Source organism: Athene cunicularia, assembly GCF_003259725.1.
Source record: "Athene cunicularia isolate RWA chromosome 15 unlocalized genomic scaffold, athCun1 chr15_part1, whole genome shotgun sequence".
NCBI lineage: Eukaryota > Metazoa > Chordata > Aves > Strigiformes > Strigidae > Athene > Athene cunicularia.
In genome coordinates, this window is record NW_020799121.1 from 12601694 (window position 1) to 12616801 (window position 15108).

At 43.4% G+C, this 15108-nt stretch overlaps 1 protein-coding gene across 4 annotated transcripts in view; it reads left to right on the forward strand.

Moving 5' to 3' along the window:
• The first annotated feature begins 10870 nt into the window (after nt 1–10870).
• Nucleotides 10871–15108, forward strand: part of PITPNM2 (phosphatidylinositol transfer protein membrane associated 2) — a 129834-nt gene continuing 125596 nt past the window's right edge. For all 4 annotated transcript variants that reach the window (XM_026859486.1, XM_026859483.1, XM_026859487.1 and 1 more), the window contains exon 1: nt 10871–10887. The gene's annotated coding sequence lies outside the window, so the exon portion shown is untranslated. The remainder of the gene's footprint in view (nt 10888–15108) is intronic.

Consider the following 15108-nt stretch of genomic DNA (forward strand, 5'->3'; position numbering starts at 1 on the left):
GTAATGGCGGGGGGGGTGATTTTTCGGTAGGTGGAGGCTGGATGTGGAGGAATCTGTGCTGGGTATCGGGGAACCGTCCGTATGTGTGAGGCCGGAGCGGACCGGGCCCACGGGAGAGCCTTCATCCTGCCACGGTCCTCCTTGTCCTCCTTCCTCGGTTACCGCGTCTCTCGGGCTTGAATTTCAACAAATTCGGCTTTGCCAGAGGCACCGCGTTAGAGACGTGGAGACTCCCTCACGGAGGGGTGGCCCACGAGCCCCCCGGCCGAGGCTTGGCTGTGAGGAGGGGGCGCGGGCGCTGCCCGGGGGTGCCCTCCCTGCCCGTGGTAGGAACCGAGAGGGGTGAGACCGGCGGCGGCCTCGCAGGAGAAACATCTCCGAGTGATTACAGCTGAGGGAGAACCTGGCGGGGGCTCCCGGGGCTTGAGCCACCCCTGCGGGGTCACCGAGCTGCGGGGTGGCCGCCTGGAAGTCGGCCGTGCGCCTGAGGCAGTGCCTCCCCTCGGGAGGAAGATTTTTCCCTTTGGAAAGAGCAGAATGCCCATTCCTTAGCCGGACCGTGGGGTGCAAGAGGGGATCCTCTCTGCTGGCTCTGGCGGTCCTTTCTCCTGGCCTCCCCATCACTGACAGGAGGGGCCCTGCCTCGTGCTCCCAAACAGCCCTGGGCTCCGTTCTGGACTATGTTGCTGCCCCATGGCAGCAGGCTACAGCATGAACAATTTAAGCTTTTTGTCCCGCTGCGGGAGAGTTAAATCACTTTCTTCTCCTCCTCCCCAGCCCCTCTTACTCCACTGAAGAAGTAGAAGCACAGAGGAATGCACTGAGGTGCTCAACCTGGGGCTGGAGTATCATTGCCAGAGCCAGGAATGGGGAACCCCTCAGAGTAGTGCCCTGTCCAGTCAGGCAGCTCAGTCCTGCCACGTTTTATGTTAAAATGCCACAACTGAGGTAAAGTTTATTTAAATTGTGTATTTAAGAAAAAAAAAAAAAGTTTCTTCCTGTGTTAGTACCTGCTCTGAAGTGAGAGCTTCCATCTTCTGTGTGCTCTGTGTGCCTGGAAGCAGCTAAGTGGGTAATAGGATGCTGAAAAACATCTTCAGTCTTTGAAGACATAATCTGCATGTGCTCAGCTTTGAACATGACAGAGGTGCAACAGGACAGCGGTAATAGATTAGTCTTCGTGGACATCAGGACTTAAATAGGAGGTGGTTTGATTGCATGTCTAAATATCTATGGCCTGTAGGACTCCTTATCCTCCTATTGCACACTAATTACCTCTCCGTGCCCACATCTTTTTGCTCGTGCTGTATTTTTATCGTGTAGTTTATTTTTGTCATGACTGTGTTGTGCTCCTGAGTAACACAAGAAGACTATCTGCGTTGTAGAGTTCAGCACTGGCTTCTGAGTGATTTTTTTTTTTTTTTTTTTTCCACTGTTGAATAGGAGACTGCTGTTTGTAGGGCAGCCTTTTTCCTGGCGTTTGGCAGACGTCACGCCTGCGATGGTTGATAGATCGCTGTATAGCTGGTTATTCTGACAAGTAACCAGCTTGTTGTCTTGGCCCTGGGCTGCTCAGTAATTGAAATGCCTCCTCGGGATATACAAAATAAAGAATGGCTAAGCATGAAAGCGCGGTTGCAGACTTGTCCTGGCTTGCTGTTTTTCACAGGAATGCTGTTTTGTGGTCGTTGCAATGTGTTCTTACTGTGGCAGCATCTCTGAGAGGGAAAGAGAAACGAGTAAGCAAGGGCTGGAAACGCAGCTAGCTGTGCTACTTGGTTTTGATAGAGCAGACTTTCTGGTAGGCTACTAGGTTTCATTAATCATATTTAAGTTTCTGTCACTAACTTTTAATTAAAAGCATGGTTGATACCACTTTAATGAATGTACGGATGTTAGCCATCTTCATGCATAAAAATGCTTTTTAATTCCCTTACTATTCCCTTTATGGCCCTTAGATGCTTTTGTTACCATTTAAACAGCATACAGTAGCAGCTGTTTATCTTCTTAATATAACTTTTTCTTGCATCTGTATTCAGGAAACAGTAATGGTTTGAGTAAACAATTCCCTGCTATCCTTTAACAATATTTTTTTAAGTAACTTGGCAGAAAATGGTCATAAGTGATGTCTGAACTCCAAGGCTCTTGCTGACAGTAGCCCCTAGCCAAATGTAACTCTGCTGAAATTGTTAGTTGTTCTTCATGCTTCTATGAGGTAGTGAGGAAGGTAAGAAACCCTCAATATATGACTTCTGATCCCGATGAGCTTTACAAGGACCTTTCCTTCAAATGATAACTTTTTATTAAAATATCCTTTCTATTTTGGGTTTGCTTCTGATGGTGTGTTTCAATGCACTTGTCGCTTGTTGTGCATCTAACAGCCCAAGCATTTATTGTGATTTACCATCTGGCATGTGGGAGTTTTATCTAACTTCTCATTTTAGTTGACAGCAACCAGTTTGGAAAGACCTTGTCCTTAATTTTATTTTATTTTTTTTTTTAATAGAAATTCTCAAAACTTACAACTGACAGTGGTGCTAAGGGGTTTTGAATTTAAATACATCGTCTCTTTTTATTCACGATTTGTTACTGCTTCTGCGAGTTGGACAAATAGAGAAGCAGCACATCCCTCAAGCAAGCTAATTTAAAGAAGGTTCTTCCAATTAGTCCAAAGCAGCATTAATCTCCCCCCCTACATTCAAATAAAAATCTTGTCATTCAGCTGCTGTCTTGGCAGCCTGATTGGAAGGCTTCAGAAAATGGCAAGTGAAAGCTGATGCTTACTCCTGAGTGTAGTTTGATTCATGCCATTCATGCATATTCACAGTAATGTCCTGTTCTAGGACCAGCATGATCCATTGAGAAACATTTTTTTCACATGATGTTTTTCTTTTAGGCTTCCTCTTATTTGAGACACATGCCTCATTTCGAGGAGAGGGAAAGCACAAACATCAGTGTCTGTCTTCTCTTTATTTTCATTGAAGGAAAAACCCCATGGTTGTCCTAATAGCCAGTTTCTCTAAATGGTGAAGATGCCTTCTAATTTAATTTTAAAGTTGGCTGACATAGGGTATGATGCAATTAATACTTCTGTTTACCTCTCCAAATTAGTAAGATATGTCAAAATTTAATTTTGAGCCTGAAAGCATCTTATAAACAAAAATGTTCTGTAGTATTCAGTGTGAATGGAAACGAGAGTAATTAATGTGTGGGGAGGGAATAAATAAAACACTTTATTTTTAACTTTGTTTCCTGGATGTTGGAGGAAATCCAAATGCCACAACATTGTACTGGGGCAGTGTGAACTCACCCACGAACTGAAAGGGAATGTGGCTTCTCTAATCGTCACGTCCATGCCAAGAGTCCTATGAAATTTTAAATGAACAAAGTAGTGAATGATACTTAGATGTTCTTAATGCAAGAAGAACAAAACAATTCAGCATGGGACTAACTCAGATCCTATCACTTCAGGGAGTTTTAACCAGCATGATGCCAAGTCAGTACGCAGAGCTCTTGGTCATACTTGTGCGTACCTTCCACAAGCTAGGGATTCTGCTGGTGTGACTGTTTTGATGGTGCTTTTTTAATTAAAAAAAAAAATCCCTAGAAACTCACACCAAAATGCTTCAGTAAATCCCACCAATAAACTCGGAAACCAGTCGGGGAAAAAGGTATCTTTCTTTTTGAAGGGTGGCTGTGGGGATCCAGGAGACCTCCTAAGAGATGGCAGCATCTGGAGACAGAGCTGCTTCCCACTCCTGCAACCCCTCCTGGGTCTGTTTGACACAGCGTCAAGCTTCAGAGGCAAGAAGAAATAAGAGGTTGCTTAGGCAAGTGGAGATAAGTAGTTATTGAGCATATGTGGGTGCAGGGAGCTGCGTGATTTGCCATGAAAGAGCCAGAAGAAATCTAATAAGCGTAGGGCTAAAATCTGCCCTGGAGAGCTGGGCACGTCTGGGGAGATCCCAGCAAGGAGATGCTGGCTTTGCAATGAAAGACCATCCAGGAGGGGAAACTCGGTGTATCGGCATCTCCTGCGTGTGGGCTTCCCTATGTGAGGGATGGTAACAAGAATAGGGTTATCTTGGGTTTGGTGGTTGGTGCAGCCCAGGTCAGTGAACGGTGGAGAAAGCTACGGCGAAGCCGTCAGCCCTGGCGGGGAGTTCAGGAGTGAAGGTGTCGGGGTCATTGCTCCCGCGTCCTCCGGGCTGCTGCCTGGCAGGAGGGCACATACCAGCACTCTGACTCTGCAGCTGCAGTGCCACAGAGGGCAGGAACAGAAAGCAAACACCTCGGCTGATTAAGGAGTGTGCTGGGCAGAAGGCAGCTGTCCGGGTAGGAGGGTGAGCACCCTGAGCAGCGGCTCGGTCTTCCAACAGCCCTTCGCAGCAAAGGCTGATCTTCGGCTTCTGCTTACTGAGCTAGTGCTTGAGGACTCCAAATTAGATTTTTTTTTTTTTTTCTTCTGGCTTTTAAACAGTCTCCTGAAAATCTTGCTCAGGCAGATTGGAAGAGCTACGGCACACAGAAATCTTCATTCTTGTGGACCTCAAGGTTTTTTCACAAAAAATACCCCAATGCTGAGCACTGAGTATCTTGGATAGAGAAAACTCTACACAGCTTTTGCAGTCCTGACTTGGTTGTGTTTGGACAGCTGAGGTTGGTGAGTGCTGTGACGCTGTGAGCAGGAACCTTAAAACTCCTCTGCAGAAAAACAGTAGAGCTTAGGTAAGTTGGAGAGACCCCCTCGATGTAAAGAGGAGTAGTAATTTGCCACTCATCTTTTCCTGTTCCTTTAAAGAGCTCAGTATCCTGTTGGAGACCAGCTACTGGGATTTCTACTTGGGTTTTTTCCACCAGTTTCTATAGTCTCATCATGGGTGGGGGAAGCAGAGGCCGGGACAATCCATTAATGAAATGAGGTAGTTTGCTACGAGCTGGGAAGGCACATCTGATAGTTGCGGTATAACTAGGAGGACTTGGGAAGGATAATAGTGAATGAACAGCTTAAAGTTTTGTAATTAGTCATCATGGCAGCAATTCTTGTAATGGAAAGGAAGTCAGCTCTGATCCGTTTGGATTGCTGGCACTTGCATAACGATTGTCAAGCTCCAGGACACTAATTCAAGCATATTAGCTGACTTAACCCACAGAGCAATGACCTGAGAAGGCGTTTCTGTTTAGCAGCGCAGTAACTAATTTGGAGGGTGAGAGTGTGTAACAACAGCAGCACATTGAGCACTTTGGCATATCTTGGCACTTCAGGGGTGAGGCCGTGTTATCTCCAATTCCAAAGAAGTTTGATATTTGCATAACTTAACTCTGGATATGTAGTGGGGCCTTAATTCCATTATGTGCTTTAAAAGGGTTTGGAAGGATTTCAGGTTTTTATAGTGCAGCTGTGGTAAACTGCAGTTCAGCTTCTGCTGTGTCGTGTATGGGTTACTGGGAAGGAGTCTGGTTCAGGACTTTGTGGATTGTTCAGGGGATTTTTTTCAGATGATTTGAGTTGGAGTCAGAGTTATCACTCCATAGGGAACTATGAAGGGCTGTGGGCATTTCTTAAGAGAGAAAAAATAATGGGCTGCCATCAGCCACTAGATGTTTGGAATGAACAGCAAAACAATTTTAGGTATGTATTTATACACAGATGTGGTGTAATTGTGTTTTATATATATCAGAAGACAGTTCAATGGAAATAACTTCACCTGTGATTATAATTTGTTTCAAGATCAATACCATAACTTAAATAACCTCCTCCTAAAGGTAGAAACACTGTAGAATCATTTTCTCTATGTGGGTGGCTTACCTATTTTAATGCTACTTTTTTTTTTTTTTTTAAGAAGGAAATAGACATTTTATATTTATCATATCAGATGAAATTGAAATCTAAATATTTACATCTTTTCACTGGATCTGAGGTTGAGCACCAGTTGTAGGCGTTGCCAAGCTGTTTAGTTGTCTCCTTCACTGAGTAGGTTGATTTCTTCAGGGTGGCGGAGAGATGGAGCCTCATATTTCTGTCTCTTCTAGCCAGTCTCTGCATCTGGAAATACTTCCTTCCCTCTGTGGGTTTGGTGACCTGGCGTTACGTTCAGAGGATTTTCTAGCCTAAACATGCTGAAAGCTAAACTTGTGTTATCTCCAGCAGAATGCAGTTAACTGCAAACTGTGAAACTGGAGGGGGAGTTCAGGATACGAGTATGTAAATAACTCTTGAGATATTTTGTGAAAAAGAACAGAAGGGGGAGGAAGGCCTCTCACTTGCTTTTTCTCTGCCATCCTCATCTCCTCGGTAGGACTTTCTGTGGCTGAATTTCAGTACACTTTACAAGCAGAGGTGCAGGGTCGCTTCTGTTTTAAGTAGGGGTAAACCAGTCACAGACATTTAAAATGTGGCAGGTCATGAGTAGAAGGGACAGTAACAATCCCAGAGTTTTCCGTCTCCAGTTTTGCTCTGTCTTCCTTGTTTCCAGGAGGTCTGTTGGTTTTTTTTTCAGCAGGACTAGCATGGTGCTTTTAGGCTTCAGATCCACCAAGCCTTCTTCTGATGAAGAGCAGATAGCTTGTTTTGTTTTCCCTTTCTTCCTTGTTTTTAAGCATTGTTTATCCAGACTCTTCGGACCCATTATTTGTCTAACCTGTCTCTGGATTGTAAAATACCGTTCCAGGTTCTAACTTAAACAGATGGTAAACATCTTCCATCAAATATCCTCAAAAATGTGTTTAGCAGGGACACCATGCGTCTTCTGTCTGTTTTGGGACTACAGAACAATTTCTAATGATTTTTGCTTACATTTAATGCCTATAAATAGGCTTTTCAAAAAGGCATATTTACCTAACACACTACCTCTGTGAGAGGGAAGAGCATACTTGGGCAAGCCTACTTGAAGGATTAAACTTTGTAGTACAGCTTCTGTGTGTTGCTCTGGCTTCTCACTTTTAATCTGTCATTTTGTTTAGAAAAGCCAGAGACAGTTTGACTTGCCATGCTGAGGGTGTGCCCTTTGTATCCCTGCTTGATGCTCTGCTCAGAGAAGTAGTAGCACTGGAAGTGTAGCATCACAGTGTTGGGGTGGGGGGGGAGGAGACTGAATAGTAAAACTTTTCAGAGTTACGAAGTCTTATAAACTGATTTCTAACAGCAGTAATTATTTATGCAAAGCTGTAAAGAAAACTGCTTCCTATGTTTCATAGTTCCTTCTCTTTCTGTGCCTGGCCTTCATTGGACCTCATTAGGTCAAGAGCCAGATCTTCTCTATCATGTCTGCAAAAACATCTGGGTGGAGAGGATGGAGGGGAAGGAGCCTCCTTCTGTCCTCCTCCTTCGTGTGGGTGCCCCAGCAGAAAAAAGGAACTTGATGTCAAGGGGATATTTCATTGTCTAATGGAGCATATGTTAGAGCACTTTTTTTTTTTTTCCCCCCAGCTCTGTAGTCTTGTCTGTATGTCATTTGACAGATTTTGTGTTTTATTCCTTGTTATTGAAGTAGAACTGAAAAAAAAAAAAAAGAGGTAATGTTTTATCTTAAGCTTTGATACAGAAATCATCAGCTAAACTGTGAGATTCCTGGTTTAAATGCTGAATGTAATTTGACTTTTAGACCTCCCATTCTTCCTAAATCAAGTTTATGGTACCAGCAGCTAGGAGAGTCAGCTTCTGATTATAAACAGGTTTGAAGCCACTAAAACCCCCCTTGAAATCAGTTTGTCAACTGTTTGAGAACCAACTTTTAAATATTCCTGTCAAGTATCCTGCAGAGGTCTCTTACAGCAAACCTATAGATCTTGTAGATGTCAGTCTTTCCTGCATATTTTATTTAACTTGCTCTTAAACTTTTTAGAAGAATGCATGGGGATAAGCTTTTTCAAAGCCTTTTTAAAAATTTATTTTTACATGGAAACCTGCTGCTAGCGAGGCAAGAGTGAAATAAAACTCTTTTGTGCTGTGCTGGGGGAGTGCAACCTGTTGGAGTTAGGGCACCTTGCAGCCAGGTGCTTTTTGCTTTTGTTTGGGTTTTCTGGAGGTTAAATGCTCATTTTCCATCACAGTTTCTTGCTTTCTGTAGCCCGGGTGGGTACCTCTGGACCTGTTGAGTGTCAGGGGTTGCAGCTGGGTGAGGGATGCCCAGCTGGGCGCAGGTGCAGGCACTGCAGGTGCCAGCCGGGGTGCGCGGGGTGAGTCTTTGGGCGCACAGACTCAGCCGGGGGAAGGCAGAGGAGACTAATTGGTGCTTGTTTAAGCTTTATCCTTGCAGTCTGTATGGCAGCAGCTGGCCTGAGCTGCCTAGCTTGGATAACTTGAGCAGTTACTAAAGGCAGTAAAAACACAGGCACACACTACAGAGCCCAGGGGCTTAGCATTGCAGTTATCATAAGGTATTCCATCTGGAGGTGGAAAAAACAGCCCTTACAGGGTTTCTTTATCTGGAGGCTGGCAACGAGTGCAGAGCGAGTGACATATTTCCATTTCACTCATCTGTTGTCAAAATGGTGACACCCTTGAGTCACATTAAAAATGAGACCTTGAATCGGCACATCATTCTGATAAGCACAGAGCAGGTGTTTGTTGAGTTTGCTTGGTTTTGTCCTTGTTAAGAAAATTATTTTTTTCCCCCTCCCTGAAATGGGATAAAATTGATTAATGCTTTTGCTAGTGTTCTGGGTTAAAAATAATGGGAGAACCTGATTCAAGTGGAATGCTGGATGTTACCTGTAAAGATGTTCAAATAACCTGCTTTACAACTATTTAAAGCCCTAAAAATAAAATAAAATAATATTAGTGCCCAGTAGCCAGATGGTTGGAAAAGAACACCCCACGATCAATGAGGCAATATGTAAATATTTTCAATCATTATCATAGTACTGCTGTGTTAACATTGAAATTCAGAGTGCTATTCCATGGGACTCCTCATTGATCAGCAGATGAGCTCTGATAAAACAGAGGATAAAAGCACAATTCTGAGCATTATTATGGATTGTGGGGTTTGTTGACAAGGACGAGCTTCCATCAAGGTCTATGAATGGATTTCAAACCCTCTTTAAGCATGTTACTGAGACACTGTGTTTCGTTCCTGGCTGTCAAGTACCGATTAAATGGTGTATTATTTCTTGAGCTGCTTTATTGAAGGTGAAATACTGCAGAGTTGACTAATTTTTCTGTGCTAATTGCCACATTTATATGGGAAGGGGCAAAGTGGAAGCTGGTGTAGAGTTCTTTGAAATATATCTAGCTAGAAATGACTGGAAAGTAATATAAATCAAATGGTTGAATTAAAATAATTTTTTAAAAAAAGGTTTTCCTAAAAGCAGGCAGGAGGGACCCTGTCTGTCTGACTCACTTAGAGATCTTCACAGGGGTGATAGCATTTCATGCATAAAACATGAAGTGCTTTAGCATACACAGGTGCTGAACCCACTAAGAGGCAGCTTTTTTTTTTTTTTTTTCCCCCCTCCTCCACTTTTGTGCTCTTGAGAAAAAAAAAAAAAAATCTTGTTAGGTTATACTTCTCTCAGAGGGGAGTTTGAAACTTGTCTCTATATAGATGCTTATAAAAGCTGCGTTTTAAGATCCGAATTTATAACTACCCACCTCAAAACAATACCATGCCAGCGTGGAGCAAACGCTGCTGTTTGCTGTTCCTGGGATCCCACTGTGGAGGCGGGAGGTCATCTCCTCTGTCCGGGAAGGTGAGGTGGCCCACAGGGCATGGGAAACAGGTTGCCACTCTTGTTGTGAAGTGTTAAATGTGTTCTCTTCCCACTTGACGTAGACTGATGTGAGGTTCATAAAAATCTTGTGTAAGGGTGCAGAGAGCGTAGTTTGTTTGTTTTAATGTATTTTTCTTGCAGCCTAATCAGAGCAGTGGGTTCTTCACACCCCAGCTTCCCATTTTGTATAAGGGAAAATGACTTTTAAGAAAGGAGGGAGAAGACTTTGTAAATGAAAAGCTGGTTATAGCTACAGCAAGGAACGGAGCCCAGGCAGCTTTCTGGAAACAGCGTGCTGTTTGCTTTCTCTCCCTTCCCCTTGGGTCTGGCTGCTTACACTGAGGCCAGGACCGTGTGCTCCCTAGGGAACGTAACCCCAGAGGCACTTCGGAAGGTCCAGATGTTACAAGCATTAGGCAGGGGAAAATGGTCTAGGAGCCTTTCTGAGCTGCTCTTATTTTCTAGTTAACTACTGCATTTGTCTTGTGTGTTGATTAATTTCCTGGCACGTCCTGGAGCCTGTTCTTCTGATTACACGGTTCTTTGGGATTTTGAATTTATTTCTCTTTGGTTTGGTGTTTCTTAGTTGGTCACTTATATCCCTTTATTGTTTTAGGGTGACCAACTGATCTGAGAACAGAAAACACCTTCTCGGAGGATAAAGGGACTCTTGTGACTATCTGGGGTCTGAAACTGATGCTTCCAAACCGTGGGCATACAGTGTTTGACCACAGCTGACACTTGTTAGAGCTTAGTGTTTGTTAATGCAGATCGTGCAAAAGCAGTAGGCTGAGCTAAAACAGCTGTGGTGTTCACTAGGAACAATTTTGCTAGTTCAATTATTTCTGCATGATAGTGCTGTCAGCGTCTCTGACTTCGCAGAAACAGCATGTGAATCTCACTTTCTGTTGCCTTTGCCCTTGCTCGACAGGACTCTGATCTCGGGGGGGTGAGGCCACTGTGTTCTGCTCTGTGGTCGTCACCAAGTGTGTTTGGTCAGGTAACAGCGAGGTGGCAACTCTGCCTGTCCCACCAATATAATGTGTTTTAGTGGTAGCAGTGATGGTACCTCTTAGGAGGAAGGTCTGAAAAGCAGAATGCAACACATCAGTTAAGCAGAGAAGCCTTCAGAAGCCAGCTGAAAGCATCTTATAATTAATCATCCTCCATGGAAAGGTAAATGGCAGTTCTCTTTTGTGTAATGTAATGTTTTCATCCCTTGGACTAAAAATGAGCTTCTTCCTACTTGCAAAATGCATTTGCATGTAAATCTGTCTACTAGTGGCGACTAATACATGTGCCTCAGTGATGAACTGTGGTGCTGCTCCAAAGCCAGATGTGATCTTTGCATGGGTTTGGTTCAGAGCTGCTCCGATGCCCAGAGACTTCCATGGAGAGATGCTTCCCTGAAAGCCTTTCGAGGAAGGGAGGAAGTTTGTAATGTTCATCTTTGCAAATCACCCATAATAAAAAAATCATCTTCTAGCCTTCTGGCAAGTCTTCCATTAACTCACATTTCTCAGTGTTTTTGTTGGGTTGCTTTTTCCTGGTTTGCTTTGGACAAATCCGTTCCTTGTTTAATAATGCTGAAGTCTTCGGCGCTTCGGTGGTATAATTTTAAAACGGAAGCAGTTTTAACTGTCTATTCCATTACCGCTTATCACAAAGTGTTTCTGAAATGCAGGCAGGGTTAATTATTATCAATCTAAAAGAGGCTTAAACCTGACAATCTTTAAATTTAAATTTTGCACTGGTAATCTGTTCTCGCACCTAAAAATAAGGAAATTAAGAATAGCATCAGTGAAGCCTCTGCAAACTGGAGTGACTTTAAATGATGACTTGGAAATACAGTTAAGGTGAATTGTGTATGATTTTTTCCAGAAAACAAGTTTTCTAAGTATGTGATAATGTCCTAGACTACATTAATTATCTGTGGGTCTCAGTGTTTACTATAGAGAAAATTCTGGTGTTTATGGTTTTCCAAAGGCAGCACTTTCAGTTTCTGTTGTTCAGAAATGTTTTTGCTTTTAATCACTTTTGATTTCGATACTTTTAGCAAGTATGAATGGAACTGTATTGTTCTGTTTGGAATAATAATTTCAGTCCTGCTGTCATTGAAACTGAGAAGTTTTGTCACCCTTCCCCAATCTACAAAAAAGGAAAAAATATCCAACCCTGAAACAAAAAAAGAATGACGCAGGTAGGAGGATAGATTGCTTTTCTTAAAAACTGAGGAGATTTTTATGTCAGCTCTTGTAGGTGTGTCTAGCTACCCAGTGAGGCTTTCAAGGTTGCCCCCACAATGAGTTGAACCACATACTGAAACTCTTTCTGAAATCTTGGGTCCAGGCCCCTGCTAATTCTGAGAACTGCGCTCTGCTCTCTGAAACAGTGAAACAGAGCACGGCTCTGGTCTGTCTGTTTTTAAAAATTTATTTACTTAAGTACAGGTTATGGTGGATGTTTTCTAGAATATCCATCATCTATAGAAACTTGCCTACCTTGTGAAAACAAATGTAGAATGGACTTTGACAAATCCTGATGCAGTCAATGAGGACTGAATTGTTGTATAACACTTAAAACAGTAGCAAGACTCAGTCTGACTGGAGGTTTATTAGGTTAAAAAACTATGTGGATATAATTAATCCTTTAAAAAAGAAAGGTAATGTGAGGATTCTCGTTTATTTGCAGATCAGTATGGTTGAATGGCTAAAAGGACTAATGAGGCACTTGCCTTCCTGGAAAAGCGTTTAAAAGTTCAAATGCAAAGCAAGATTAAAATTTTATATTTAAATATATTTCCGTCATACAGATTTGAATAGGTGATTTAGGGAGAAAATCTTTTGGCTTTTAAATCATCATACTGTGTATCACAGGAGAGGAAGAAACACTTGAAATTTCCCTTTTTTAAAAAAAAAAAAAAATTTACTTAACCCACTACATTCTTAATCAGTCTTTAATTCTGCCCCAAACCATTCGCACAAATTCTTGACATGGGTTTATATCTATCAAATCATCAAATGTTTTTCTTCGGTTGATTTCAAGAGGTAATTTTGAAAGGAGTAATGATTTTCACTGTTAATTTTGTTGTAAGCCTGCGGAGTCTGTTTCGTTTAGGATCTGGTCTTGACTGTATTAATACTGGGAAAAAGAGCGATAGTCAAGAAAAGAAAACTAAGATTCAGCTTTGTAGCACATTGCAATCATATTTGGGCGACACCAAGCAGTGGCATCTACTGAGTGTGCAAGACAGCTGCATCTGTGTACGTGTGTTACAAACACTGAATTGTAGCTTATCCCGGGGAGGCGGATGGCTCTGGCTGTTCATACTTGGTGCTTTCAACTCCGGCAGTGCCTGGTGAAGTGGAGCAGATGCTGCCATGCCGTGGTGGGGCGGGAGCGTGTCCTCGGCGCTGGGCGCAGGAGGACGCAGGTGTGTGGTGGCTGCTTTGAGACCACGCTGGAAAGCTGTGCGTGAGCCTGACCTAGCACATGGGAATCCCTCGTCTTTAAAACTCAGATCAGGCTCCTAAACCTTAGGTCTACAGACCAGACCTGTAGTTTCCAGCCCAGACAGATCCGCATCTAATAGTTGCATTGCGGAAGGCTTTGAGATAAGTTAAGCAACTTGATATGCAACTGTTTCAACTTTTTTTTTTTTTATTTGAAGCCCAGGCTGGGAAAGCAGAAGTGGCATTTGGGCTCCATGCGACTGGCTCAGCTGTGAATCAGCAAATGACGTTAATATGCATTTGTGGACTAAATATATTTTTAAGCTGTCTGGCTGCTTGCTCTTGGTGAGATCTCGGAGATTAATGGTCCTGAAATGTTACTCGAGTTTGTTCTTCCTCCAGGATGAATCTGACCTGTGCAAGCACTATTATTTATTTAAATTGTTGTGCAAGAAGATACAAGAGTAAAGAGCAATTCCTCTTTTTTTATGGTGGTTTGGCTTTTTTGATGTCTGTTAACTGAAGCAGCATGTCACAGCAAAAGGTATCAATGGTTTTTCCAAGAATTCACGTTCTTTGATGTAGGGAACAGAGTATACTGGTGTTTTAGTTTTGTTTTGGTTTTTTTTTTTGTATAACCCTTTTGTTGTGAGTGCTGGTCTTAAGGCTTGTATCAAGGTCCCAATCGAGGAGATGCTTTTTTGTGTGTGTGGATGTGGATCCAGATTTGCATGTGCTGGCGCAAAACACAGCTCCTGCTAGAGGGAAGGTCAACTGTGCCCTTCCTGACCCGACAGGGGAAGGACTGTTTCTGCTGCTGGCGAGTTCAGTGAGTTAAAGGCAGCTTTAATCTGAGCGGGTGGTTTTCAGGAGTGTGTGGGAGGTGCTGAGGCCCTGTCCTCCCCACATGCATAGCCAAGCTATCTTCTGATCTCTGTCAGCTTCCTGAAGCCGTGCTGGCAGCCCCTCGGTCACTTGTCAGGGCAATGGCTGAAAATGTTCCATCCACCCCCTTAGACCTTGCACTACCGAGGGCTGTTGCTTTGTTCTGGCTGTTGCTTGAAGGACAGCAGGGGCAGACAAGCCAAGGGTAAGCCAAGAAATTAAAGAAGACCTGAAGGAACTTGAATATACTTGGAGAGATCTAAGAGAAGAGGGGAGTAATGGCTGTGAGGGGGGGGGGCACATGTGCATGCCCTAAAGTGCAAACCAGATGCTCTAAGAGCAGCATTAAAAACAGTTTCCAGTGGTTGGAGGTAATGATGAGACTCTGCCTGAAGGAATCTCTTAGAAAGGCAACGGGCTGCTTGGCATAACGAAGCAAACCACATAAGCTGCTCAGCAGGTAACGGTTACAAGTTCCTTCTGGCCTGTATCTCTCCTGACAAAAATCAGCCTTGGGGGAAAGCAGGTAGCTGATGGCTAGCAAGTGAAGTATAAATGGGCTGCCTGGGGTTGACATTTCCCGAGCTGTGTGGGAAGGGAACTGGATTTGTCCTCCTGGGTGCTGCTGGTTCACCACCCCATCTTTGCCATCCCCCAGGCCTGGCTGCACCGTCCTGTGCGACAGCCATGGGAGGTGCCTTCTCCTCACTCCTCCTCCAGGTGTGGAAGGACTTGTGGGTTTATAAAGGCAGCTCCATCTCTCTTTCTACCCTCGAATGTGGGATCCCGCCCAGTCTCTGGGGAGCGTTGTGGTAGAACACTGCGATGTGATGCTTTTTGCCTTTTTGCCTGTGATGGTGGTGATGATGATGATGATGTCCCCTTCATGGAAATCATTTAACACCCTGTTTTGAAAGGGAAATGCTTTAGGGGGAAGTTATGGTATTGTAGAGAGGGAGCACACGAGGGTGGTCAGTGCAAAGTGCGTGCGTGTGGGTTTTTTTTCTTCTCCCTTTCTCTCTTCTTTTTTTTTTTTTTTTTTTTTTTTTTTTTTTTTTTT